A 27,700-nucleotide genomic window follows, 5' to 3' on the forward strand; every position below is an offset into this window, starting at 1 on the left:
GCTGTGCGCCCAAGCAGCAGTTTATACCCACATATATAATTTTTTTGCCCCTCGGGAAGGCCCACTTAATAGTTTTAGGAGTGTAGGTCTCTGACAACACAAAGTGGGTGCAATGCATTGGATACCAAAATGGCATATTTCTTTAAAAATTTCAATTTTTGGGAAGCATTTTTAGTCTCAAAATCATAATACCACTTGATACATTCCTTGACGGGTGTAGTTTCTAAAATGGGGTCACTTTTGAGGGGTTTCTATTGTATTGATACTTTAGGGGCTCAGCAAATGCGACATGGCACCTCAAAACTATTCCAGCAATATATGCCCTCCAAAATCCAAATAGCGCTCTTTCCATTCTGAGCCCCAACATGTACCCATACAGCAGATTATGATCCCATATGGGGTATTGCCGTGTTCAGGGGAAATTGTGTAACAAACTGTGGGGGGCTCTTAATTCTCTAACTACTTGCAAAAATTAAAAATATGGCGCTAAATGGACGATTTATTGGAAAAAAAGTAATTTTTCATTTTCACATCTCAATGGTAAAAAAATCTGTGAAACACCTGTAGGGTCCAAGTGCTCACTAAACCCCTTGATAAATTCCTTGAGGGGTCTAGTTTTCAAAATGGGGTCGTTTTGGGGGGAGGGTTTCCACTGTTCTAGCACTTCAGGGGCTCTCCAAATGCAACATGGTGCCTGAAACAGATTTCAGCTAAATTTGCCCTCCAAAATCCCAATAGCGATCCTTCAGCTCTGGACTTTACAGTGTGCCCATAGATCACTTTACATCCACATGTGGGGCATTTCTGTAGTTGGGGCAAAGTGCTTGACAATTTGTGGGATGCATTTTCTTTTTTAACCCCTTGTGGAAATGCAAAATTTGGGGTTAAAGCTACATTTTATAGCAAAAAATGTCACTTTTCCTTTTGTTGGGCCAATTCTGTTACACTCCTGTAGGGTCAAAGGGCTCACTAAACCCCTTGGTAAATTCCTTGAGGGGTATAGTTTCCAAAATGGGGTGACATTTTGGGGGTTTCCACTGTTTTGGCACATTGGGGGCTCTGCAAAAGGGACATGGTGCCTGAAAAGTATTCTAGTAAAATCTGGCCTACAAAATCCAATTAGCGCTCCATCCGCTCTGAGAGCGACCGTGTGCCTGTACATTAGGGTACCAGCACATATGGGGTATTGTCGTGTTCAGGAGAAATTGTGTAACAAAATGTGGGGTGCAGTTTCTCCTTTAACCCTTTGTGAAGATGAAAAATTTGGGGCTACAGTGACATTTTATTATAAAAAAAAGTAATTTTTCATTTTCACATCTCAATGGTAAAAAAATCTGTGAAACACCTGTAGGGTCCAAGTGCTCACTATACCCCTTGATAAATTCCTTGAGGGGTCTAGTTTCCAAAATGGGGTGACATTTTGGGGTTTTCCACTGTTTTGGCACCTTGGGGGCTTTGCAATCGGGGCATGGCGCCTGAAAAATATTCTAGCAAAATCTGGCCTACAAAATCCAATTAGCGCTCCATCCGCTCTGAGAGCGACCGTGTGCCCGTACATTAGGGTACCAGCACATATGGGGTATTGTCGTGTTCGGGAGAAATTGTGTAACAAAATGTGGGGTGCAGTTTCTCCTTTAAACCTTAGTAAATGTGTAAATTCTAGGGCTAAATGAATATATTAGTGACAGAAATTGAAAAATGTAAATTTGACCTCCATTTTGTTTTAATTGTTGTGAAATGCTGAAAGGGTTAAGAAACTTTCTAACTGCTGTTTTGGATTCTTTCAGGAGTGCAGTTTTTAGAATGGGGTGACTTTTGGGGGGTTTTATTAGAGAGGCCTTTCAAGTTCCCTTCAGAACTGAACTGGTCCCTTGAAAAATGTGTTTTGGAAATTTTCTTGAAAATTTGGAAAATTACTGCTTGACTTGTAAGCCTTATAATATCTGAAAAAAATGAAAGGATGCTTAAAATTTGATTGCTACATAAATCAGAGACATGGTTAATTATATTTATGAAAAAATTCGGGTAGTATGACTTTCTATTTGAAAGGCTTGCAATTTCAAAGTTTGAAAACTGCATTTTTTTCAAAATTTTCACCAAATTTCCTATTTTTTCATAATTAAAGACAAAACATATCGACGAAAATTTACTACTGACATGAAGTACAATGTGTTACGAAAAAACAATCTCAGAATCACTTGTGTAAGTTAAAGCGTCTCAAAGTTATCGCCATTTAAAGTGACATGTCAGATTTGAAAAAAGAGGCCTGGTCCTTAAGTCACTTTTGGGCTGTGTCTCTAAGGGGTTAATGACGTACATGTAAGAATAGTCTTAAGAAAGGCTATTCTTCTCTTCCCTTTATTATTCTGATCTGTGCTACCATTCTTGAGAAATTTCTTCTTTCTTCCATGTGTATATGAGTTTTCAGACAAGCACTGGGGACATTACCTGTGCTGTCCATAAACTCTCTATCGATGCCTCCATCTTCTTCTCCGCCTCTGCTTCTTCTCCTGCGTCACAGCGCCAACTGCGTATGTCCATCAGCCATTTTCCTGTGGCTGAAAGGGAGAGATCACAGGAAAATGACCAACGGACATGCACAGTCGAAGCAGTCAGTCATTTTCCTGTGGCCAAACAGGAGAGGCCACAGGAAAATCGCAGACGCACATGCACAGTTGGAGCCTTTGGATGAAGACACAACGGTGACACAGGAGAAGAGACAGAGGTGGAGAAGAAGATGGAGTCATCACTGGAGAGTTTATGGACAGCACAGGAGAATACACCCAGTGCTGTCTGAAAACTCATTTACGCATGAAAGAAAGAAGGAATTTCTCAGGAACGGCGGCACGGATCGGAGTAATAAAGTTAAGAGAAGAATAACCTTTCTTAAGACTATTCTTACTTGTACTTCATTAAAAAAGGGAATTCTAATGATAGAATCCCTTTAAGAATGATATTGTTTTATTTAAAGGGAGTCTTTCAAAAAAATCACAGCAACAGGGGAACCAATTCACAAGGGGAAAGCTTTGTTGGATTCAGGTGACCCTAACCTATCTATGTGGCTTTGGGCTGGGCACTTGTGACAGACTCCCTTTAATAATAATGCACCTGTCCTTTATGTTAACTGGAGCTTTACGAGTCTTGAGTATGGCTTATTAATAAGATTGAGAGTTGAGACCTTCCATTACACAACTGACATAGAGCATGATATCATCATCCGTCACCATCTTTAACTTAGAGCCTATAGCATCTCCATTATTAAAACCAGACACTCATACAATCAAAAAATTACCATGAATTCATTTCAGTCTATAAGTGAACTTATGTTGTTGGCTCTCGCTTAAAGCCACCGGCATCTTGGCTCGATTCAGTTTTAACTAAGTATATCATAACATGCAAATGTCTGGTTTACAAAGCATGAAGATCAGAAAATGTCTTAATATATAGCCATAGAGGAAATAGCAGTAGTTACTCTTGGCTCCGCACTTCTTTATAATTAAGAGCTGCACTTATAGATGAACATGGGATTATTACTATTGTAATTTTTTTTTTTCAGGACATCCACATGGATAACATATGTGCAATGATGGAAGTTTGCATAACCTCATTTTCTTATTAAAAACATTTTGATTGAATATTCTATTCTGCAGCTCTTTTATCTTGTTTGTATTATATGAGCGGTATAATTGACCCCACAGAGGTCACCACAATCCTCAGCTTAATGAATGGGTAGATATTTTAACTTTAAAGCGTAACTATGATTACATACATTAGAAAAGGGAAGTCAAAACAAAAGAAAAAATAACACATTTCAACGTCAGCGAAGAAGGTTTTAGCTACGAGTATAGGAAACCAAAGACTTACCTTGCAATATTTGGTTCTGGTTTGTGGCATTACCTTTCAGCACTTCCCAATTCACTAGTGCCCAAGTGATCTTATATAAAATTGACAAGTGAATACATAAAGAAGATCAATGATAAATAACACAATTAAGGTTTATAGCGGATCCATTCTGCCTTGATGCATTGTACGATTTGTAAAGGTCACTGATAATGATAAGACCCCGTTACACATTAGACAAAAGTTGCCAAAACCTGCCATTTTTGTTGGGACTGGCCAACTATCTAATCATGTGAGGGAAGGAAAGGGGAAGAAGGATGGGCATGTTGAAGTTTAATGCCCAATCCTTTTATTCTTTCTGGAGACATACCGTCACCAGAAGTGTTCAGTCTAGACGCATACATACTCAGCCAAACCGATCGTGTATAGTAAGTAAGGAGTAAGGAGAAATAACGAATAAGAATTTTGCCAAAAATTGTGAAAGGTGTAAGGACACTTTCCATCTACTACAAACAATACTGTATAGCACATGACACTTGAGACATGCCAATTGTAACATCTTTGCCCATTTGGGTCTCCGTGCCACCCACCGCTTGTATTCTGCGTCACTGAATGTGTGTTCAGTTCGATTCTTTGCTTAGAGTTTTTTGTTGCTCTGTCTGAGCACTGCCCTATTACCTCCCCTCTGTAATTGAATTTCCACCACACCCATCGCCTGCACTTTGCTTCCCTCTGTTCATCAAATAGTGAATCTTAGCCTGGCCTGTGTGATTGACAGCCTGCCAATCAAGGCTGGGGCAGGTCTTGGACTTCCTATATACACGTCATCAGCTCAAACAGGTTTGCCGGCTATTTTGACTCTGTCCTGTGACTTTGTCCTCACTAGCTTCCTGCTTGCTCTTACTATTGTATTACTGACCTCTGACTTCTCTTGTGACTACTCTTTTGGATTACAATATTGTACTGCTTTGTCTCTCTGTCTTGACCCTTGCTTGCCGACTTCGCTTTTGTGTTGGTTTGTCCTGTCTTGTTCTGTGTGACACTTATTTCTAGGAAGGGATTTGTCACCCAGTTGTCATCTGTCATCTAGGACAGTCAGGCAAGTAGGCAGGGACAGGTACTGGGTCGAATTTAGGACTCACTGTCTCTTCTTCCCTTCTTCCTGGTTTCAGCAGCAGCAATAGGGAATTTCACAACTAGCAATTCCCTCACAATAATATTTTCTAATCCTGGATATATCATTCTCATATGTTAGGCATACTGTATATGTTTTGTATCTTGAAACCCTAATAAAAATGGAATTGTTAAAAAAAAAGACATTGAATATAGTTAATATTGTGACCTACAAACCTTTAGAACGCCAACTCTCTTGTAAGAAGAGTTGCCCTTGGTGTCTTGTGAAAATCCCTGATTTAATTTACAATGAATTTTCATATAACACTGAAAAGTGTCTTCAAATAGCTTATGGGTCATTATTCTTTCTACAAGCAATGAATTATGATACCTACTTATAAATATTACATTACCATTAACTTCATCTATCATTTCTCAGGTTGATGTAGCCAGAACATAATTAAGCTGAAAATCTCCTTATTTGTCCTAATGGTAATTCCATGATGATTAGTTTCAATGATTCTTATTTTCACAAGATATTGGTCTCTACTGGATTTATATCTTCATAATTAAGTACTGTTATTTAAGTTAACCTGACTAATCTATTTATGAGGATTAGGAATTGAAAAAATACCATGGTTTATGGGCCGCCAATCCAGATAATGGGGGGAATTTATCAAGTCTGATGTTTCCTACTCGATCCCCGATGATTTTACTCATGGCTAGACATGCCCAATACATAAGTCACATGAATATAAGCTATTCAAGGCAATATTGCTTCATGATATTGCATCACAAAGTGAGATGTATGTGTGCCTTATTGTCTGGCCACCCACTGGTTGTTTTGTACATTGCTTCCTTTCAAGGCTTTGTTAACATGCTGTATTACTGTATTCAGGGGTGCTTCTTTCATGAGGCGATCTGAGGAGATGGCCTCAGGCAGCACCTCATGGAATAAACTGGGTGGCAGTATTATTTTTTAATCGGCCACTACTTATTGTGCTATTGCAATAGATAACAGCCAGTAAAAAAGATCATATACCTTGTGGGGGGACCAGAAAAATGGGGTCATGTATGACGTGGCCGGCCAAAAAAAGGGATTGTTATACTATGTGGGGCTATATAGGAGGGTTTTTGATCTGCCAATGGGGGCCTGTCAGGTGGGTATCTATTTTTTGAGAGGGGAGACTTTTAATAGTTTGCCTCATGCAGCAGAGAAGGTAGGCTCACCCCACATTGTATTGCATTAGTTTTGTGAGAAAGTCCAAATTCAAACCAAGTTACGGGTTGACACCAAGACTTAAACATTATTGCTTAATTACATGTACTAGTAAGGCAATGCTCAACCCAACACACCAGGGCACATATTATACCCAAGGTCATAGCACGTACTTGAGGTCTTCAAAAATGACTGATATAGTGTACTCAAGTTCAACTCTTTAAACTTACAAACCCCATGAAGTTATACACTGCCAAACTAACTGGACAATTGAAGTAGAACACTGAACAAGTTAGCCTCAGTTTTTATACTATTTTATATATATGGATCTATTCACAGGCACCAAAAATGTTAACATTATAGCAACAACACAGAAATGGGCTTCATGTCATGGACCCAACAAAGCATTGCAGCCTCCATTATAAACAGGAGCCAAAACAGTAGTGTGAATTCAGCCTAAGAGCTTTACATCAATTTTCTTCCCTTAGAAATGAATGGGCTCTTTTAAGTGATTTTAAAAAAAAACAAAACATAAAGACAAGATGGTTTACTTTGCTAGGAGAACATCTATACTCAGACACTCAGGATTATATAGCTCATTATTTGACAGATCTTCATAGACATAGCAATAAGAATGATTGATTTAGTTCCTGGTTAACCCAAGACTGACAGTTTTACACTCACTGACCTGGAAATTGACTGTAGGCTTCTCTGGGCATCTAACCTTTTCAGAGACACCTCTAGTCCTTTTATCTTGTGATTGAAATGATCACAGTCAGATACAGAATATGTATGAGGCTAGGTTCAAGAGTGCACTTGCTAAATAACAGTATACCTTTCTCCTTCCGTTGCTTCTGGTAGAGCACAAGTTAAACATCTTTTATCTGGAAATTGATGGACGGCAGGAATGCTCTTTGACACAAATGGTGTTATTTTGCTTATCTCAACCACTCTTTGAATATGCTCTACTTTCAGATAGAAAAGATAGTTAATTTGTTGTGCTCGAAGCTCTGGCAAAACCTCATTGCTCATGGGAAAATCTAAGCGGATGACATGTGTGACATATGACCAGAGATTAGTCAGTTCTGTTCACAATGTGCTATCCTTGTGCTAGTAGGTAGTAAGACGGGGAAAATTAATGTCTAGTTTAATCTCATCAATAAATCTTTACATTTTGGGGCAATTTAATAACTCTTGAAATGTAATATCTCACAAAGTATGTTTAATGATGGATTTTTTTTTTAATGTAGATTGCGAACCCCATATAGGGATCACAATGTACATTTTTTTTCTCCTATCAGTATGTCTTTGTAGAATGGGAGGAAATCCACACAAACACGGGGAGAACATACAAACTCCTTGCAGATGTTGTACCTGGCAGGATTAGAACCCAGGACTCCAGGGCTGCAAGACTACAGTGCTAACTAGAGATGAGCGAACACTGTTCGGGTCATCCGATCCGAACAGCATGCTCCCATAGAAATGAATGGAAGCACCTGTGACGCCGGCCGGCTGCCGGCAAAGTCAGTGTTCGCTCATCTCTAGTGCTAACCACTGAGCCACCATGTTGCCCCGTCCAGTGTGGATTTCATCGAGCAACTTGCAATGAATAATTTTCCCATTATTGTTGAGTATTAAAGCAGCACCATCTATTAATGATAAGATCCCTAAATATGGTGTTAGGATAGCAGATGCAGTTCAGAACCAAAGTAAGAACCAGTACTAGATAGAATTGTGGTTTGCTTGACCAACATTATATTTACTTCTATGGGATTTCCTACACTGTGATGTCTGGTAGTCCCATAGAACTGAATCAAGCTGTTACTATGCCCTCTATTCACAAGGGGCACTCGTGCCCCTCAGTTGTGATTGTTTGGGGTCCAGTAAAAAAATATACTAGTCCCTCCAATGGTCTTTATAAGCATCCCCTTTCTGGACAAGTAGAAGAATATTTGTAATAAAAAGTCTTGACTAGTCAGACACTGGTCTATGGACGTTTACCGTGCCTGTATAACTTGACTTGTAGCCCCATGTTTACGGAGAATGCATTGCAGCTAATAGAGCTAATGCTGATGGAATGGCAAATCATTTATCAAATTACACAGGTGTAAAAATAAGGGGGAAAGAATAGCCAACATGCTTATGCTAGAATGCCAAAGACTAGGATAGGGGCAGGCTTTTCTTCTCTAGCACCCAAAACAGACAATTAGAATTTTGCTCTGTAAACAAGGAATTTTAGTGACACAAGGGAAAGCCTTGAAGGTGCTCTGCTGGCAGTCATGCCTTTATACACCCATCTTACTTGTTGATTTTCAGCTGTATATACGCCTTTGTATGTGATGTTGTATCTAGTGCTGTAGGCAAGGCTAAGGAGTGGTGTCTCTTATGCCACCTCTACAATTAGTCTCACCTCAGGCTACAGCCTTGTTGACCTTTCCCTTCACCCTGCCTTAAGAGAGGAACTAACTCCTGCACATTCTAGTCTTCAATTTCCTTCTTATGTCTGTGTTGGGTGAATAAGGATGATTTACAAACTGAGAACATTGTTATTTTAAGAAATAACCTCAGACACGTTTCGATACACCTTTGTTTACTTTGTCATATACAACTGCCTTGTGCTTGTTTTATACACAGTAGCGAGTGACTTCACATCCAACATAATCTTATCACGTACTGAGAAAGGGAAGGAGTTCAAGACAGAAAAGTTTTATCCTCCTATGTTGAAGCATCTCATATAGGTCACTTTAGTTGATACATGGAATTCTCAAAATGGATACAATTGGGATGAAATAGAAAAAAAATTATGTAATCCACTAATAATGGTAGGGAAAGATTCTCATTATGGGGAAATAATTCCTTTAAGTTTTTCTAAGGTCTATTCTACTGATTCATTCCAATTAGCAGTTATCTTTAGTATCAGGGATGGTGCCACCACGTGACAAGTTGGGTAAAGCTGCGACCCACAGTCCTGGGTGGTCACGGAGTCCACAGTGAATGCCACCATAACATATGAAAGCCTTGGTAAAAGCCTTGAGAATGGGCAGTAACTATGGGTTTGGAGCAGGAAGGTACTGGAAGACTGTTAGGAAACATATGCAGCACCAAGCAAAATAGTGAGTCCCAGCACCAGACACATTGATCAAATGGTACAAAAACTGCACTGAGCATCCTGCACACTCCAAACTGCACCAGACCCAACCCTATAGAGATGGTCACTAGAGCCCCTGATGGTGGGGATGGACATAGAAGCTATTGTCAGACATGGCGGTATGGATCAGTGAGTGCGCTCTGCTACTCACAGCAGACCAAGAAACTGGAATCACTTACCAGGTCGTTCTCAGCATTGAGGTGAAGGTCTGAAGAATCAGAAGGCAGCGAATGGTGGTAGCCAGTAGATGGCAGCAGTGCTCCAATAAAGTAGTCGTCCAATCTGGGTCATCAATGTGAGGTTAGCGCAATACAGAGAGGAATCCAGAAGAGAGGTCAAGCAGGCTGGGTTGATAACAGAAGAGCCGAGCGGTATCAAGTCTTGTTCAAAGAGCAGAAGCCGGGGTCATTGACAGGAGAGATCAGAGTGCAAAGTTTGGAGGCAAAAGCAGAGTCAGAATGGAACCAGGAGATCAAGGCAGGAGACACACAGGACACAGCAGAGGAGACTTACTACCAGAGAGGACTGAATAGCCAGTGGTGAGCTGGAGCAGTTCCCTATATATAGGCTCTGGCAGGCCAACATAGTCCCTGCACCAGAAGAAAAAGCTGCGGCCTGGGTCAGGAGAGGGACAGCAATCCCCGCATATTGCCAAGGAGGTTCTGACCCAACACCTTAACTCCCAGAAGGAGAGTGCCATGATCAACAACAGCCCCCGCATGCCACCCCAGAGGTTTGAGCCAACTCCCAACAAAGACTAGAGGAGATAAGAGCAGTTAACATGGATAAAATCCATATTCACCACTCGCTCATTGGGGTCCCATGAACATTAGCATGCAGGGTGGGTGTTAGCATAAGGGAGCATTATACTATGTAAGGGGCAAAAGGGAGCATAATACTATATGGGAACAAAAGGGAGAATTATTCTAGGTAGGAGGTAGAAGTATAATTGCTTTCTATACATTCCCATTCCTTCTGTATCTACTACTAGGTTTGGCTAAAAAAAAAAAACACAAGATGTATATAAAAAAAAAGCAGCTTTTCCCCAGTGTGCTGCCTTAGCCTTAAAGAGTGTGTGGTTCTGTCCTGTAATCCTGAGTCCAGTGAAACAAATTGTGCTTGCTTTGTTCATGTGATTGGGCATACGTATCATTAGGTTAACATTACTGTTTAGTTACTCAGACGAGCAGGTTTTTATTTTGTTTCTGCCTGAAGTTAAGGATGCATTTTGTTTTGCTTATTTTGTGCCTGAAGTCAAGGTTTATTTCTTTTCATGTTCTTTTTTTTTTCTAAATAAACCGGTTTGCTGCATATTTTGTGTCCCTGTCCTGTTTTGGCCTGCACCACTGCTTCTACCAAGCTACATTCCTATCTATCTATCTATCTATCCATCCATCTATCTATCTATCTATCTAAATTTTGCATGCAAGATTATAAAAATATCAGTATAGAAATATCAACAATTTTTGGAAAACTAAAAGTTGAGCATTTTGTTGAAGCCAGAGAATTCAGCCGGTCTGGCAGGAGAATGTTATTAGTGACTTTTATAATTTTATACTTTACGTGTTTTGAAGGTTTGTAGTTTTTTTTTAAAGTGTCATTTATAAATAATCATATACGTAATATATATATTATAATACATTTTGGTTGTAGTGAACACATGTTCTTTATTACAACTAATATTAAACCCATATTTCTTTGTCATCCTAAGCTACTCGTGTCATGCAGACATAATATTTTACTACAGTCTCAGTCCCTCTTCTTTAGTCACTTAAGTACAATCTTATCTGACATAATATGTCTTTGAGAAAATGACTAATTTGTGCCCTTAGAAGAATGATATTTTGAGGCCAGCTGGATGAGGTAACAGAAAAAGAACGAGGAATGTCAGGCTTCCTGTTACTTAACGCTCAGGAACGTCTTTAAAGTGATAAATCTCGGAAGTATAGGCAACACAAGTATTGTCTTAAATTTCCGCTGAAGATATTCACTGCCCCCTCTCTTGGCGATAACCTCTCTCAGATAGGATATAACAAATTGGCTCATTTGTGTCCATTTCTCACATTCTTGCTTTGGTAAACATTCTTGATGCTGATTAATTTTTCCTTGAAGTTTAAATTTGGAAAATTGACGGAACTTTCATGTAAATAATAAAAACACTAAAGCATCCGAACATAGATAAGACCATTATCATTAGGAATTCAGTCAGTAGCATTGGTTGTTACAAGTCACAGGCAATTGGCGCTACACATGACAAAGTATAGGATTTTAGAACCAAATGGATAAATTGGATAAATTTAAAAAATTAAAAATAAATTTATTTTTTACAGCATTTTAAAGTGTTTAGCCGAAGGTTAACAGCACACTGGAAAATCTTAAAATAGTGAAGCAAAAATGGTACATGGTAACTTATAAATCCTTGGTAATCTTTCATGGTCTATAACCGCATTTTTACATACAAAAAATCCACTTAGGTCAGGCTTGTTCCTTAATGTTGGCTTTCATACAAACCCATCCAAACACAGCCAAACACAGCCAAAGTTGTGGATTCCGTTCAGTAAAAATAAATCTTTCTTAAAGGCAGTTTTCTGGGATCAGCATATTAAGAACCTAACCCTAGGGTAGGCTATTGATATCAACTTGGTAGAGTTCTGGTTCTCGGCTTCCCCACTGACCAGGTGTTTGAAGGAGCCATAATGCTCATGCCTCAACTGTTCAATGTTTAGATCGGTGTATCTATCTGTGAGACTTACTCAGTAGTTATAGGGAATGTTATTGAACATTTTCTCCATACACTTGAATGAGAAGATGATGTAATACCATGGACTGGACCACTACTACCAAGTATATACCATGGACATAGACAGACTGAGGTCCGCAGCAATTGCATGAGTTCACAAATCCTTCAAAGAATGAATTAGCAACAGTATAGAGCAGGGGTCCCCAACCACTGGTCCACGGACCAGGACCGGGCCATTGGTTTTTTTTTGCCGGTCCACGGGGCTGCCTCAGTTTTAGCTGGATACGTCACACTAGGCCACGTTGCTATGGTAATGTGTAAACTCAGGTAGCACGGAGACTCCAGCACAGATGTGAATGTAGCCTTACCAAAACCACACTTTAGACTGGTGCCCCACGTGGCGTAGATGCTGCGGCTTGGCCATGATGCAGCATCTTACAGTTACCACAAGGTGGATGGGGTTCTAGTGAATCCCATCCACACTCGACAGAAAATTAGATACAGCGGACATGCTGTGATTTCTCAAACCTTTGTAGTTTTGAAAATCGCAACATGTCAATTATACCTATGGAAACACTGGTGGCATCTCTGTAGGTATAATGAAAGCAGAAAGTCTGCAGAGGTTTCCTGTGAAAAGCGCTGCAGGTAAAACCGTGATGTGTTGCCGCCATGCTTTTTCCTGTGGCCTGCTATGTGGGGCTTTCGCCTTACCAATCTTTTGTGTCTACTTGACTCTCACACTGGTATTGTTCCTGTTTTCCCAGACTGCACCATGTTATCTTTTAAGAATCTACACAAGTGGTACCATCCGAAGTGAAAGCCCCACTGGTGGAGTCAGCTCATTCTATTCTTCCCACTTTAGCAACAAAATATAAGTTCCAGGTCTTCTAGACTACTAACACTTGGGAAACAATTCATGCTATGCCCAAACACAGGTTCTGGTCGCAGAAAATGGAAGAGGACAATACATTCTCCCATATCCAGCAATGACCACGTCGCAGTGCCTATAGAGAATTATCTACAAATGCTGAATAAAACATTTTTAGATTTTTGTGCCATAAGAAGGACACACACAGATAGCGAAAATAGTCATTTGCGGTATCGTATATTTGTTTTCTTTACTAAAATCTGTCTTGTTATAATATTTAGTATAATAAGAAATAAAAACAGTATTCATCGACTTTGCTTCACCATTGAAAGCCTATAGCGTGTAACAGTGGCCTGTACAAATAACCACCATGTCATTATTTCATTATGTAGGTGGGCACGAGAAGAGCCATTGGATGCAATATCAAAGATTTTAAATGAAAGCATGCGGCCATTTACAAGTGGTGACAAGTTTGTGGAAGATGGAAGAAAAGCAACGTGTTACTGTAACTGCAATACTAAGAAAAGCTTCAATACATATCAAGTAACATCTTATTGAATTCATATGCAAACCCAACATGTAATGTTTCATCTAGCTTGACAGGTACTGTGCTCAATAGAAGAAAGGCAAATATAAAATATAAAGGTTTGTAATAGTAGAAAAGCGAAGCTGGTCGTACACGTTAGAAAAAGTCGGCCAAAATGGACAACAATCACTTGACAAAGTATTGTAAAGAACCATTCATGATAAGACTTGAACATAGCATGATGCCACGAGTAAGGGACCTCGTTCCCAAAACGCGTAGGTTATCTACCACTGAACCTATGGAGTCATAAGATTTTGTATTATGCAATTAAAGGTTATGTTTTATTTTGAATCTATTTTTGAATTGGGTGCCGATTTTTATTTTAACTTGTGGATTCCTTCGAGTTTTCAAGTCCAAGACTCCTTTTCATGCGCCAACTTTTTTCCTCAATAATATGGATCCAGCATAGTAGCCATAAGGGTGAGCTGTATGGAACTTTTTTCTTTTCTATGCGTCATGGTGCATTTAAGCCACCCCCCATTTTCCGAGAATCCACACCTCCATGTCTAATAAGTTGAAATATTTTAGCCAAACTAGATGTGCCAAGATGCACCAGACTGCGCCAAATATACACCATGTTTATGACCAAAGAAACATCATGTTTGCTATTGTGTTACCACCTAGTAAATCTACCGCAATGGTTTCTGCACATGTTCAGTTATAAATGATAAAAATCTAAAAAACAGCAAATAAATGATGAAAGAAAAGAACAAGAAGTGATTACAGAAGATCATTAAAGTAGTCAAAAATTCAGACCACAATTCTTGTAAAATATGTATAGTAAGGGCTCGTTCACATCTGCGTTGTGGTGTCCGTACTGCAGGTTTCCGTTTCCTGCCTAAAACACAGGCAGGATACGGAAACCTGCAGGAGTCTCTCACCCATTCATTTGAATGGGTGAGAGAGATGTCCGGCCGTGAGCGGCGGTGAGCGTTTTAGGCTCTCCGCCGCGAAACCGGGTTTTATAATCTGGACACAGAGTTGGACATGCAGTACTCTGTGTCCGGATAAAAAAATCCGGTTTCGCGGCGGAGAGCATAAAACGCTCACCGCCACTCACGGCCGGACCCAGTCTGTGCTTTCCGTCTTCTGGCATGCAGAAGACGGAAAGCACAGAACGGAAAGAAGAACGCAGGTGTGAACCTAGCGTAAGTGACCTTTTTTTTAACCTAAAATGCAAAGTTCTTCCAGGGCTCGAACACCATCACATTGCCAAACAATGTAATATATATAAATTAATAGCAATATGGATGGCATAGATAAGATGGTACACAGAGGAATGTACAGATAGGTAGAAGGCAGGGACATAATTTGAGGAGTGTAGAGGGTGCAGGCGCACCAGGGCTCAGGAGCCTTAGGGGGCCTATAAGCACTGGCATCAGTATTGAGATTGCAGCTTCCATCTGGCCCATAAGCCAAGGAGACCCACAGATTACCCTAACCACACTAAGGTGGATTTAACTCCTTATGACTCGCACCCATCACTATCAAAAATTTGCAGTAGGAATAAGGTTGGGAGCCCCGGACAAAAGATTGCACCGGGGCCCACAAGACTTTAGTCATGCCACATTTTTAAGTTCTTGGAAAAGTTAAAGAGAGAAATGATGAGGGTATGAGCTCAGGTTTAAGTAATGCCATGTGTAAGCTTTGATAGAAAGTGAGGTTACAAATTACAAATGTAATGCACCATACTCCCTATCAGAGGCAGTAAGGATTTCTAATACTAATAATGAAACAGGGGGCATAAAGTCATACGATTCACCATAGGATTTCACATAAAGGAACCAACATCTGTTAATAAAGTATATTACAACATTTACTAGGCCACATATGCTGCCAAAAAATCCAAAGTTGTTGAAAAGATTAGGTACGCTTTAATTTACAAAGACCTAATCATATACTCTTGTACCCTTCATTTCTTACATTATTCATCTGTCTCGTAAGAACACTGGATCCTGTTAGAATACCGAGCATAATGTTTTGTCCAGTGTCCGTGTCTGGTGAGTCACTTTGGTCCAGACATGTCATATCATTCACTCTTAATTTACACTGCTTGTGTATTGATCACCATGGACACTCTGGAGACCATACAGTAGCTTGGATCATTCATTTTGAACCTTGGTATGTCTCTCAGTCATGACTGTATTCATTCTGACAACTTGCAAAATCCAATCATGTAAACTGTCTTGTCCTCCTTGTGGACCATAGTCCTAAAACTGTATATACCATACTGTATATAGACGCAGTGCATGTCCAAGTATACCTACACATATAAATGTTACATGCAGAGCCAAAAGTGTCTTGTTAAGAACGATCTTCACTTTTGACAATCTTTACTTGTTAGACGTGTTCCCAAAACATAGACTGATCGCAAAGAATTCCCTTTCTGGGACCCTCATTGTACAACATGGAATCTGATGGGAAACCAGGCACTAAGCATTAAAGGGTAGGTCCAACTTTTTAATAGATTTGTTGAGGGGCCCATAGACATAATAAAAAAAAAAATTACTAACTTCTTCCTGGGCCTGGGTTTCCAGCTTTGGTCTTCTATGTAGAGGTCTCTTGGCTGTCCCTTGGGGACTGCTGCAGCCAATCAGTGTATGGCACGGTTATATTTAGTATATAGCTGTGCAGATATAGTCAGGAGGTGTTAGAAGTTATTAGACTATTGTGTTAGTATTAGGATAATGGTGTTCTACAAAAATGAAATGCTACAGATATCTGTAGCAAGAAACTGAGCACAGACAAACCAGAAGACCTTGCTACAGTGGTCTGGAATGGACACGTCAAGTACGAGTTGCTGAATATAATATTTTTTTTTTCATTATTTGTATATTAATATTTTTTATTTAACATATATTTATTCAGCGACATCAGGAAGTGACCTGGGATCTCAGAGGTTGTGACGTCACATGTCCTTTGTTGATGTGGGAACTTTCTTCAATAGGCAACAATGGGCCGGGAGGACCATGCTGGGAGTCACCAGAGCATCCGGGACAGGTGAATATTTTTTTTTTTAACCTCCCTCAGTCTATTTCAAATATAACATTTTTGCCTGGACAACCCTTTCAAGGTAGGAGTAAACTGCCATGGCGTGCAGGTACCCTACATGCATATCTTTGTCAGCCAAGTAGGGAACCCGTTGCGAACAATTTGAATCCCACCTAAACCAACAGAACCTATTTAGTATTCAAAGTCCTCTCCTAAAACAACATCCTAAACTCCCAGAGTTAGCAAAGAGTGATGCAGTGTTAATAGGCCACATAGATGGAGGTAAGAGAGGTAACTCTGTGTAAGCATAGCCCTAGCCACTCCAATCCATAGTAGCCTTGGTATTACATCTAAAGGTTTGGTTGGATTATCCCCTCTAATGATCAAACACTTAAGATACTATTTTTTGAGTGCTCATGTATGAACTGAATATTTGATACTGAATTCCATCTTGATCCAGCCTTTGCCGTGCTGAATATTTCTCTTCAGGTTGTTTTTCCAGCTGTTTTCGTTCTTATAGTCTAGTACTTCAGTCTGGGCACTTTCATCCCAACGCTTTTAACATTTCCTACTGAGACTATTTTGCCCAGGGATGAATGCAGCTTTTCCTTATGGAATCTAAACGTAATAACTTGTATCGTTCCATTCAGTGATTTCTTCCATTACATCGTATAGACTTTAGGAATAATAATTTACAGCTCTGTTGAAGCCACTTGCTCTTTGTACTGGGTAATGATAATATATCTTAGGTCTGGTTCACATCTGCGTTTTGGTATTCTGTTTGTGGAGTCCGTATGGGGAACATGCATTGACGAGCAGCGAGCTTATGAAAGCACACGGACCCCATAGACTATAATGTGGTCCGTGTGATTTCTGCGTGAGTCATGTGGAGAGAAAAGTTCATGAACTACATTCCTCTACAAATGACTATAGTCTATGGGGTCCATGTGCTTTCATAAGTTCACCGCTTGTCAATGCATTTTCTCCATGCGGACCCCAAACGGAATACCGAACGCAGATGTGAACTGACCCATAGAACATTAGAATAATCTTTAAAGTAGCCATATAAAAAATTTGTGCACAAAGATGGATTCAGACACGAATTATAGGGCATTATTAAATGCATATAAAAACACCTGCATATTTTATGAATTTTTTAGTAGGGATTTTTTAAATTATTTTATTTTATATTAAAAGTGATTTTGAAGTTATTCCAAAAAGTTTTTTAAATCTTGCTTTTTGGATAAAGTTCACAGCGACCTCAAAAACATCTAGCAAATATAAGTCTATGATTATGTGAATAGTATACATCAGGGAGATGTATCCAGGTATACAAGGAGCATAACGCCTAATTGTGGTGTGAACTTGTCTTAACCTACAACTTGCCGCTTATATATACTTGAAAGTAAAAACACTGCCAGTAAAGCATGTTCAAAGTGTGCTTACACTGATGGTCTGAACAAGACCCTGGAGACGTCTGTTACCGTCTGTTTCCCCTACACCATTCATTTGACCTAACTCCTTTTCATGGTCATAAGCTTAACTTAGCACATTGTGCTAAGTGTCATATCCATCAGCATTCTTGAATGGCTGCTCATTCTTCCTTGGAAAAGGTGTGCTCCTACTTTCTGATTTCTCCAGAACTCCATTCATTCGATTTTTTTTGCACATCTGGTAGACAGAATAAAATTCTTCAAAGTGAACAATATCCATGTAATTATGATTCATCTTTGAGACTTGTAGAGCTGTAATTCATGCAGATATGGCACTGAATATACTAAATTATATTTACTTGTTTATATGCTTAAAAGAGGAGCTTTCATGTCCTCGGGCACATGCGGTTTTATATACCGCTAGAAAGCTGACAGTGCGCTGAATTCAGAGCACTCTCGGCTTTCCTGTTATGTGCCCCAGGGCTAAAGATATCGGTGCCGTTAGTTTCAGCACCAATCTCTGCACACCATCAGAAGGGTGTTCCTGACAGTCTAGATGGGCTGTAAGTAACGCCGCAACAGTACTTGTCCATAGACTTGTACTGGGGGGTGTTCTTCACAGCTTAGCTTCATCACTGGGCGGTAAGGGACGCCCTCTCTGACAGTACAGTGTTGTGGACGAGTACTGTCATGAGGGGCGTTCCTCACAGCCAAGCTAGACAGTAAGGAATGCCCTTCTAATGGTGGACAGAGATCGGTGCCAAAATTAACAGCACCATCTCTGGCCCCAGGGCACAGAACGGTATATAACATCATGTATCTGTATATCTGCTTATTTGTAGTACTTTTATAGTATTGATAATCATGTTAGAGGGCAACTCCACCCAACTATGAAAATTCAGGCTACTTTTAGGTGTCAGGAAAATCTGTTCTAGCCTGCTATAATTGACCACTTCCAACAACTCCAGTTCTTTGCGTCATTTAATAGGTGTTGCTTCACTGTTTCTAGTGCAATAGGAACGCATCTTTTCTGAACAATCACTGCAGTTAGTTTTGGTGCCTGATTTGTCATTATGTTCTGTACTGTTAGATGGGTGGTCTCAGGGATGAATAAACAAGGGGAAGCGATTCTGAGCTCTATGTCCAACCAGACCACAACACCTAGTCTACTTTGACTCAGGACCAAACTCATGGCAATACAAAGCCTACTTTGCATACTGAGCACCTAAGTTAACAGCTCTGATTGCTCTGGACTGGTGGGGGCTAGAGAAAAACTTCAAAACTGTACCAGGATCAATCGTACAGCAGAACCTATTAAGTGATGAAAAAAAACTGGAGTTGTTGAAGCTAGTAAATGGTCCATTTTAATCTTACCCCTGGAGTTTCCAAGATTGCCCTTAAAGCAATCAGAATTAGGAAAAAAACAGTATAAACTCTGCCCTTTTTAGTCCAGTTGCCAGGAATGTCTCACCAAAATCAGGACTATTGGCATGTACGGTCTACAGTGGGATTCTGTCTCAGGAAGAACGAGCCAATTTAGTTAGAATCAGGTTCAACCTGATTTTTTTCAAAAAGTTTTGGGTTCAAAACCTACAAAACACTACTATACTCTGCGGCCTCCTCAGATCCAGAGTATAATAAGTGGAGGACCAGGGTAGGTGAGTGAAAATAAAGAGTTAAACTCACACTGCCTTACCTCTCCTGGGCATTGTTGGGGAATCCTACCTTTAGGAATCTTTCGAACTCTGACTGATGTCACACACTCTGGGGTCACTAATGCCTCAGCAGTCATGTGGGGTAATGATTCTATGACTCTATTTATAATAAGTGGATCCCCACTTATTATATTCTGGGGTCTGACAATTACTTCCATGATTTACTTACCTCTTCTTAAAACTTCAGTACCAATATCCAGTTACCTTTGGTAACGTATAGCATGTGATGCTAGTTAAGTATAAGTAATGATATACTAGTACTTGGTAACATATAGCATGTGATACTAGTGAGGTATAAGTAATATTATACTAGTACTTGGTAACGTATAGCATGTGATGCTAGTTAAGTATAAGTTACAATATACTAGTACTTGGTAACGTATAGCATGTGATACTAGTGACGTATAAGGAATGATATACTAGTACTTGGTAACGTATAGCATGTGATACTAGTGAGGTATAAGTAATGATATACTAGTACTTGGTAACGTATAGCATGTGATACTAGTGAGGTATAAGTAATGATATACTAGTACTTGGTAACGTGTAGCATGTGATACTAGTGAGGTATAAGCAATGATATACTAGTACTTGGTAACGTATAGCATGTGATACTAGTGAGGTATAAGCAATGATATACTAGTACTTGGTAACGTGTAGCATGTGATACTAGTGAGGTATAAGTAATGATATACTAGTACTTGGTAACGTATAGCATGTGATACTAGTGAGGTATAAGTAATGATATACTAATACTTGGTAACGTATAGCATGTGATACTAGTGAGGTATAAGTTACAATATACTAGTACTTGGTAACATATAGCATGTGATACTAGTGAGGTATAAGTAATGATATACTAGTACTTGGGAACGTATAACATGTGATACTAGTGAGGTATAAGTAATGATATACTAGTACTTGGTAACATATAGCATGTGATACTAGTGAGGTATAAGTAATGATATACTAGTACTAGGTCACGTATAGCATGTGATACTAGTGAGGTATAAGTAATGATATACTAGTACTTGGGAACGTATAACATGTGATACTAGTGAGGTATAAGTAATGATATACTAGTACTTGGTAACGTATAGCATGTGATACTAGTGAGGTATAAGTAATGATATACTAGTACTTGGTAACGTATAGCATGTGATACTAGTGAGGTATAAGTAATGATATACTAGTACTTGGTAACGTATAGCATGTGATACTAGTGAGGTATAAGTAATGATATACTAGTACTTGGTAACGTATAGCATGTGATACTAGTGACGTATAAGGAATGATATACTAGTACTTGGTAACGTATAGCATGTGATACTAGTGAGGTATAAGGAATGATATACTAGTACTTGGTAACGTATAGCATGTGATACTAGTGAGGTATAAGCAATGATATACTAGTACTTGGTAACGTATAGCATGTGATACTAGTGAGGTATAAGTAATGATATACTAGTACTTGGTAACGTATAGCATGTGATACTAGTGAGGTATAAGTAATGATATACTAGTACTTGGTAACGTATAGCATGTGATACTAGTGAGGTATAAGTAATGATATACTAGTACTTGGTAACGTATAGCATGTGATACTAGTGACGTATAAGGAATGATATACTAGTACTTGGTAACGTATAGCATGTGATACTAGTGAGGTATAAGTAATCATATACTAGTACTTGGTAACGTATAGCATGTGATACTAGTGAGGTATAAGTAATCATATACTAGTACTTGGTAACGTATAGCATGTGATACTAGTGAGGTATAAGTTACAATATACTAGTACTTGGTAACGTATAGCATGTGATACTAGTGAGGTATAAGTAATGATATACTAGTACTTGGTAACGTATAGCATGTGATACTAGTGAGGTATAAGTAATGATATACTAGTACTTGGTAACGTATAGCATGTGATACTAGTGAGGTATAAGGAAACGTCACACCTGCATTTTAGATCAAGAGTTTGTCCAAACAAACTTAACATTTCCTGGTGTCGAACGTGCAAGTGTTTAATTTAACAAGTCTTTAAATGAGTCGTCTTCCCCGGTTTTACACGCACCTTGACCCACATACCTTGACACTTTTTATACTGCTGCCAATAGTATACTGCTATGTGACAAAAAGACATTATTTTTATGGATTCCTTGGCTCTCCGGAGTATTGAAAGTGATTATACCTTGCTATACAGAGTGTAAATTATTGCGTCAGTCCTGTAGTGTTTTGTGTGTATGTACAAGATGTATCAGCTGAATGTTATATGGGCCATGTACAATAGATAGCAGTTAGCCAAGAATGGACGTTTTCTGAGTACTAATTGTACTATTTGTAATAGGTAATATAGTCAGATAACTCTAGGGTTCTCCTTGGGTTGTCACTTTTTAATGTACATTTTCCATCAGTTTTCTGGTTGCTTGTCCATTTTTTAAATTAAATGTGGATACTGAACCTCATATAGGGCTCCCAATCTACATTTTTCCCAACACGGGGGAACATACAAACTCCTTGCAGATGTTGTCTTTGGCAGGATTCGAACACATGACTCCAGAGCTGTAAGGCTGCACTGCTAACCACTGAGATACTGTGTTGCCCCTGAACATTTTTATTGTCCAGTCGCTACATTGGCTGCCTATTCATTATAGAATAAAATATAAAGTTATTACTCTCATCCACAAGGCTCTCCATAATGCCGCCCCTCCCTACATTTTCTCCCTCATCTCTGTCTACCGCCCAACCCGTGCTCTCCATACACTCAATGACCTAACACTTACCTCCTCTATTATCAGAACCTCCCACGCTCGTATACAAGACTTCTCGAGAGCTGCACCACTTCTCTGGAATGCTCTACCCCGGACAATCAGATTAACTCCCAATTTCTACAGCTTTAAGCGCAAACTAAAGACACATCTCTTCAGACAGGCCTATCACAATTCCTAATGTCAACCCTTCCGTACTACAATTAAAATCCCTAAATTTTAACCCTCCTCTGTCCCCGCTCTCACACTACCCCACTTGATATGATGCCTTTTCAGCCTAACTTATCTGTTCAAGCTCCATCCACATGTTAAAGGTCACCACTAGTGACGGCTCATACAGTATTATTTGTGTAATGACAGTAACCTCTATTACAGAATTGTCTGAATACTGTATAAGCAATGCCACCCCTGCTACCTCTTGTGTCACCCCCTCTACCTCATAGATTGTAAGCTCTCTTGAGCAGGGCCCTCAGTCCCATTGTGTGAAATGAAGTTCTTTGTTATGTATCTGTCTGTATCTGAACCCTACAAATTGTACGGAATATGTTGGCACTACAGTATATAAATAAAATGTATTATTATTATTATTATTATTGTCCATTTCGAACCAGTTTGGCCTCCATTTTTAACTGTTACTAATGAGTGAATTTTATTGGTCTAGTTATTTGACCCAACACAATCCATTTCAACAGCTGTAAAATTGGTACAAGTCCATGTTGACGGACTGACCCATGGACTTTGGTCCGTCCATCCATCAAAACAGGCACGTACTATGTTTTTAATGGTGCACTAAAAGAGTCTCTTAAAAAACAAACGTGTATGTCCCCATTGATTCACATTGATCAAAAAACGGATGAGTAACGGATGTTAAGAAAACGACTGTAGCACGTCTATTTTCCATGCTTGTGTGCATGGGGATTTACTCTCTTCCTTTTGAGTTCTAAGATCAGAACATAAACAATTAAATTCTGTGGATCTGAGGTTCTGCAGATTTCTACCATGACAGTGGTGGTGTGGCTGGGAGCCGTAGCCCCCCTACTAAATATGATTTATTAATAGAGATGAGCGAACGGCGTTTGATCGAATTGGTATTCGATCAAATATCGGGCTGTTCGAGGTATTTGATTCCAATCGAATACCACACGGCAAACACACTAAAAATTTGTATCTCGTCCCACCTTCCCTGGCGCATTTTTTGCACCAATAACTGTGCAGGGGAGGTGGGATAGGAAATAGGAAAACTTAGGCATCGGGAAAAAAAAAAATCGGAAAAAGTAATTGGCTGGCTAAATCAGGTGACCTCCACTTTATACGAATAGTGGATTTAAGATTCGGTTCATATGAGACTGTGAACTAGACAGGGATAGATGTACAGGCAGGGTTAGCTAGGAGTTAGCTTTATTTAGGTGGAAATGTTACTCACCCAGCTCTTTGGGGCTCTATATACCTTCCTTGCCAGTCCAAGATACATGCAAGAGTACGGTCAATGCATTTGTATGGGAAAAAGTCAGCTCCCGCATACCGCAAGCTGCCAGCAATCCCGACTAGCATATGGTGTGCTGCCATGATGTGTTTGCATTGAACTTACTCTCGCATGTAGCTCGGGCAGCCAAGGTCTCATCACTTTTAAACTTCACCTGCAAGCACATCTCATGGCAGCCCATTATATGCTAGTCGGGATCCCTGGCAGTTTGCGTTTATGCGGGAGCTGACTTTCTCATAGGAATGCATTGACCAGCGTTGATTGGCCGAATGCCATACAGTGTATAGCATCAGAGTTCAGCGTACAGCCAGCTCTGCTACATCCCAGATGTGGCCGAGTTCAGCGCACAGCCAGCTCTGCTACACCTCAGATAAAGCAGAGCTGTGCGCTGAACTCTGCTACATCTGAGATGTAGCAAAGCTGGCTGTGCGCTGAACTCTGCTACATCTGAGATCGGACCACAATGGAGACTGCTGTGGACCAGTCTTAGACTCCGCCTCCTCCAGCAGAACCAGCGTTGATTGGCCAAATGCTGTACACTATATGGCCATACAGTGTACTGCATTCAGCCAATCAACGCTGGTCAATGCATTCCTATGGGAAAAAGTCAGCTCCCACATTATTAGTGGCGTAATACAGTGACTTGGGCATGTTAGATGCCCCCAGACATGCTTTCCCTGCTGTCCCAGTTGCATTCCAGAGGTGTTGTCATAATTTCCTGAGGTGTCATAGTGGACTTGGTGACTCTCCTGAGTCGAATAGTGGTTTCCCCTGAAACGAAGCTTTTTTCCCATAGACTATAATGGGATTCGATATTTGTTCAAATAGTCGAATATTGAGGGGCTATTCGAAACGAATATCAAATATTTCACTATTCTCTCATCTCTATTTATTAACTTAAAAATTTATATGAAATTGGGCTTCTAAACCAGACAAGCCCTTTAAGTGATACTGGACCATAAGGTAAATATCATCACTATGTCAATAATACTAAATCACCTGACTTCTATGAAAGCAAGCACCTCTAGTAGGGCCGATACATATACTCCACCTGGAAACTTTCACAAGCTAGAAAATCTACTTTTCATACAATAAATAGGAAATTAGATTTTAATTAAATTCCTTCTAATCTGAAGAATAATGACAAATGTTACCAAAAGAACACCTTAATACATGGTTATATTCAGAAAGGAAAGTGATCTCTCTGAGAACTAGAGAAGAAAGACATGGTAGCAGGCCCCAAGGCAACCTAGAGTGAGAACTCATGAAATGAACTGACCAGATAGGATTTAGTATTCTTGTAATTATTTAAGAAAAAGAATGGTTTCATTGAGTAAACGTGTGAGAACAAGCCTGAAATTGTCTCCTGGACTTGTCCTTGACATTTCACACTGATTTGTTAGTATGGTTAAAAGGATAAAGCTTCAGGAATTAGCTACTTATTACTTATCCCAAAAATCCAAAAACTGTAACAAATCCATGGCCAAACCTATACAATATCCACAGTTACGTAAAAGATTTTGTAATATTTTGTCAACTTGTCCGGTTTATTGATTTTGGATATAGATTGGGGATATTTAGCCCAGGGAAACCCAGGCTTGCTTGCTATGGAGATGGTATTTTAACCTGATATTTCAAGTTAGCCCAAAAAATTTTTTGAAACATCTTTTAGAGATTTTGGGCATTTGGGCATTTGTACAGATTCTAACACCATTCAGCTCATTTCTCTGTCCACTTCCAATGTTATCTACAGTCAATTACAGATCAGAGCAGGTAGAAGCTTTGATCATAGTATGGTAATGCCAAGTAATTGTATCATCTAGGTGGTACCACAGGATTTAATGTAATTCAATTACTGGAGAGACACTGCATTGGGCTAGTGGTCCCTAACCTTTCTCACCTTGAGAGCCACTATCTGGGATCAAAAGATGATCACAAGCCACATTGTATGCAAAAAGCCCCAGGGATCACCTATGAGTGTCACCTATATCAGCAACCACACAACTGGGAACAGAACTTTGTTTTATCCCCTACCCTAAATTTTTATCTTAACCCCTTTTACGGTCTGCTACATGTGCATGTATTGACTTTTAATACAAAAAGGAAACGCTTCTTCTCTCTTCCACAAACATGTCTCCTCACCCAACAAATGTCTCCTCACCCAAATGTGGTGAGGAGCCGTATTTAGGTTAAGGGAAGACAGAATCTCTGAAGAACTATTTTATTTCTATATTAAAAATTCTGTCCATATGCATTTATTATATCCCATACTGCAATCTAACTGCACACAGTACCAATGATTATGTAAGAGGAAAAGACTGTGGTGGGAAATTGACTTACTTTATCATGTCCACCAAGCAGCCAATGCTGGAGTGGTGCAGGAAGATGGAGAGATGCAGGAAGATCAAGTGAGTGGTGGGAAGATGGACTATCAGTGTAATGGAGTGGAATGTCATGACATCATATACCACACTGCGGCTTCACCGGGTCTGGGAAGAGTCAGGGTGAAAAGTTTTGCTTGATGGTCTGGACTTGTTCTTGTTCTAGTAGAAAATCCCAAGCCACACATGAGGTGAGCCAAAGATTGGGAACCACTGCTTTAGCTAGTAACATACAACTCAGAAGAAACGGAGAAGGAGTTTAATGTAAATTAGAAAACTATTACCACTTGTGCCTATGTGGACTGGGCATAGGCTCTACTTGGAGAAACTCTGGTAGGATGGTCAGGTCATGACATCATGGATCTGAGGATCAGTGGATGGTGTGTCCACTTGTGGCTTAGAACTCATGTGGCCCATGGTTTTGAGTCTCATTCACTCTCAAAAGGTCTTAACAGCTGCCATATAATGCAAAAGGGAAATTTAGATGCAACTTGGAAAATTTGACTCAACTCTAAGACATAGCAGATCTCTCACTTGATTTCAGAAATGAAGGATCCAGCCCTGGTATTGGACATTTAGGGGCAATTTGGTAGAGTGTTGCAATCTCCTATTGGGATGCTCAGTAACTATACAGTGAATTCACACTGTCCTTTAATAGTCTGAAGGGATCTCCCTTGCCCATCAGAAATGCAGGAGCAGTGTCTCAGACTACCAAAGCAGAGTATGTGTGGAGTAGCATGCAGGGTGGTAGTCATTTACAGAAATAAAGAGGGGACTGAGAATTGGTGAAAAGCACCAAAAGCATTAAAAAGGAGAGTACTTGGTGTTATAACTAGAGATGAGCGAACAGTGTTCTATCGAACTCATGTTCGATCGGATATTAGGCTGTTCGGCATGTTCGAATCGAATCGAACACCGCGTGGTAAAGTGCGCCATTACTCGATTCCCCTCCCACCTTCCCTGGCGCCTTTTTTGCTCCAATAACAGCGCAGGGTAGGTGGGACAGGAACTACGACACCGGTGACGTTGAAAAAAGTAGGCAAAACCCATTGGCTGCCGAAAACATGTGACCTCTAATTTAAAAGAACAGCGCCGCCCAGCTTCGCGTCATTCTGAGCTTGCAATTCACCGAGGACGGAGGTTTCCGTCCAGCTAGCTAGGGCTTAGATTCTGGGTAGGCAGGGACAGGCTAGGATAGGAAGGAGAAGACAACCAACAGCTCTTGTAAGAGCTAAATTCCAGGGAGAAGCTTGTCAGTGTAACGTGGCACTGACGGGCTCAATCGCCGCAACCCAGCTTTCCCAGGATCCTGAATGGAATACACTGTCAGTGTATTCCCGTATACCCGATATATACCCCCGATACCCGTTCCAACGGTGTGCCCCCCCACCTTCACCCCAGAAATACCCTGC

Source organism: Leptodactylus fuscus, chromosome 10 (genome assembly GCF_031893055.1).
Source record: "Leptodactylus fuscus isolate aLepFus1 chromosome 10, aLepFus1.hap2, whole genome shotgun sequence".
In the NCBI taxonomy this organism is placed as follows: Eukaryota; Metazoa; Chordata; class Amphibia; order Anura; family Leptodactylidae; genus Leptodactylus; species Leptodactylus fuscus.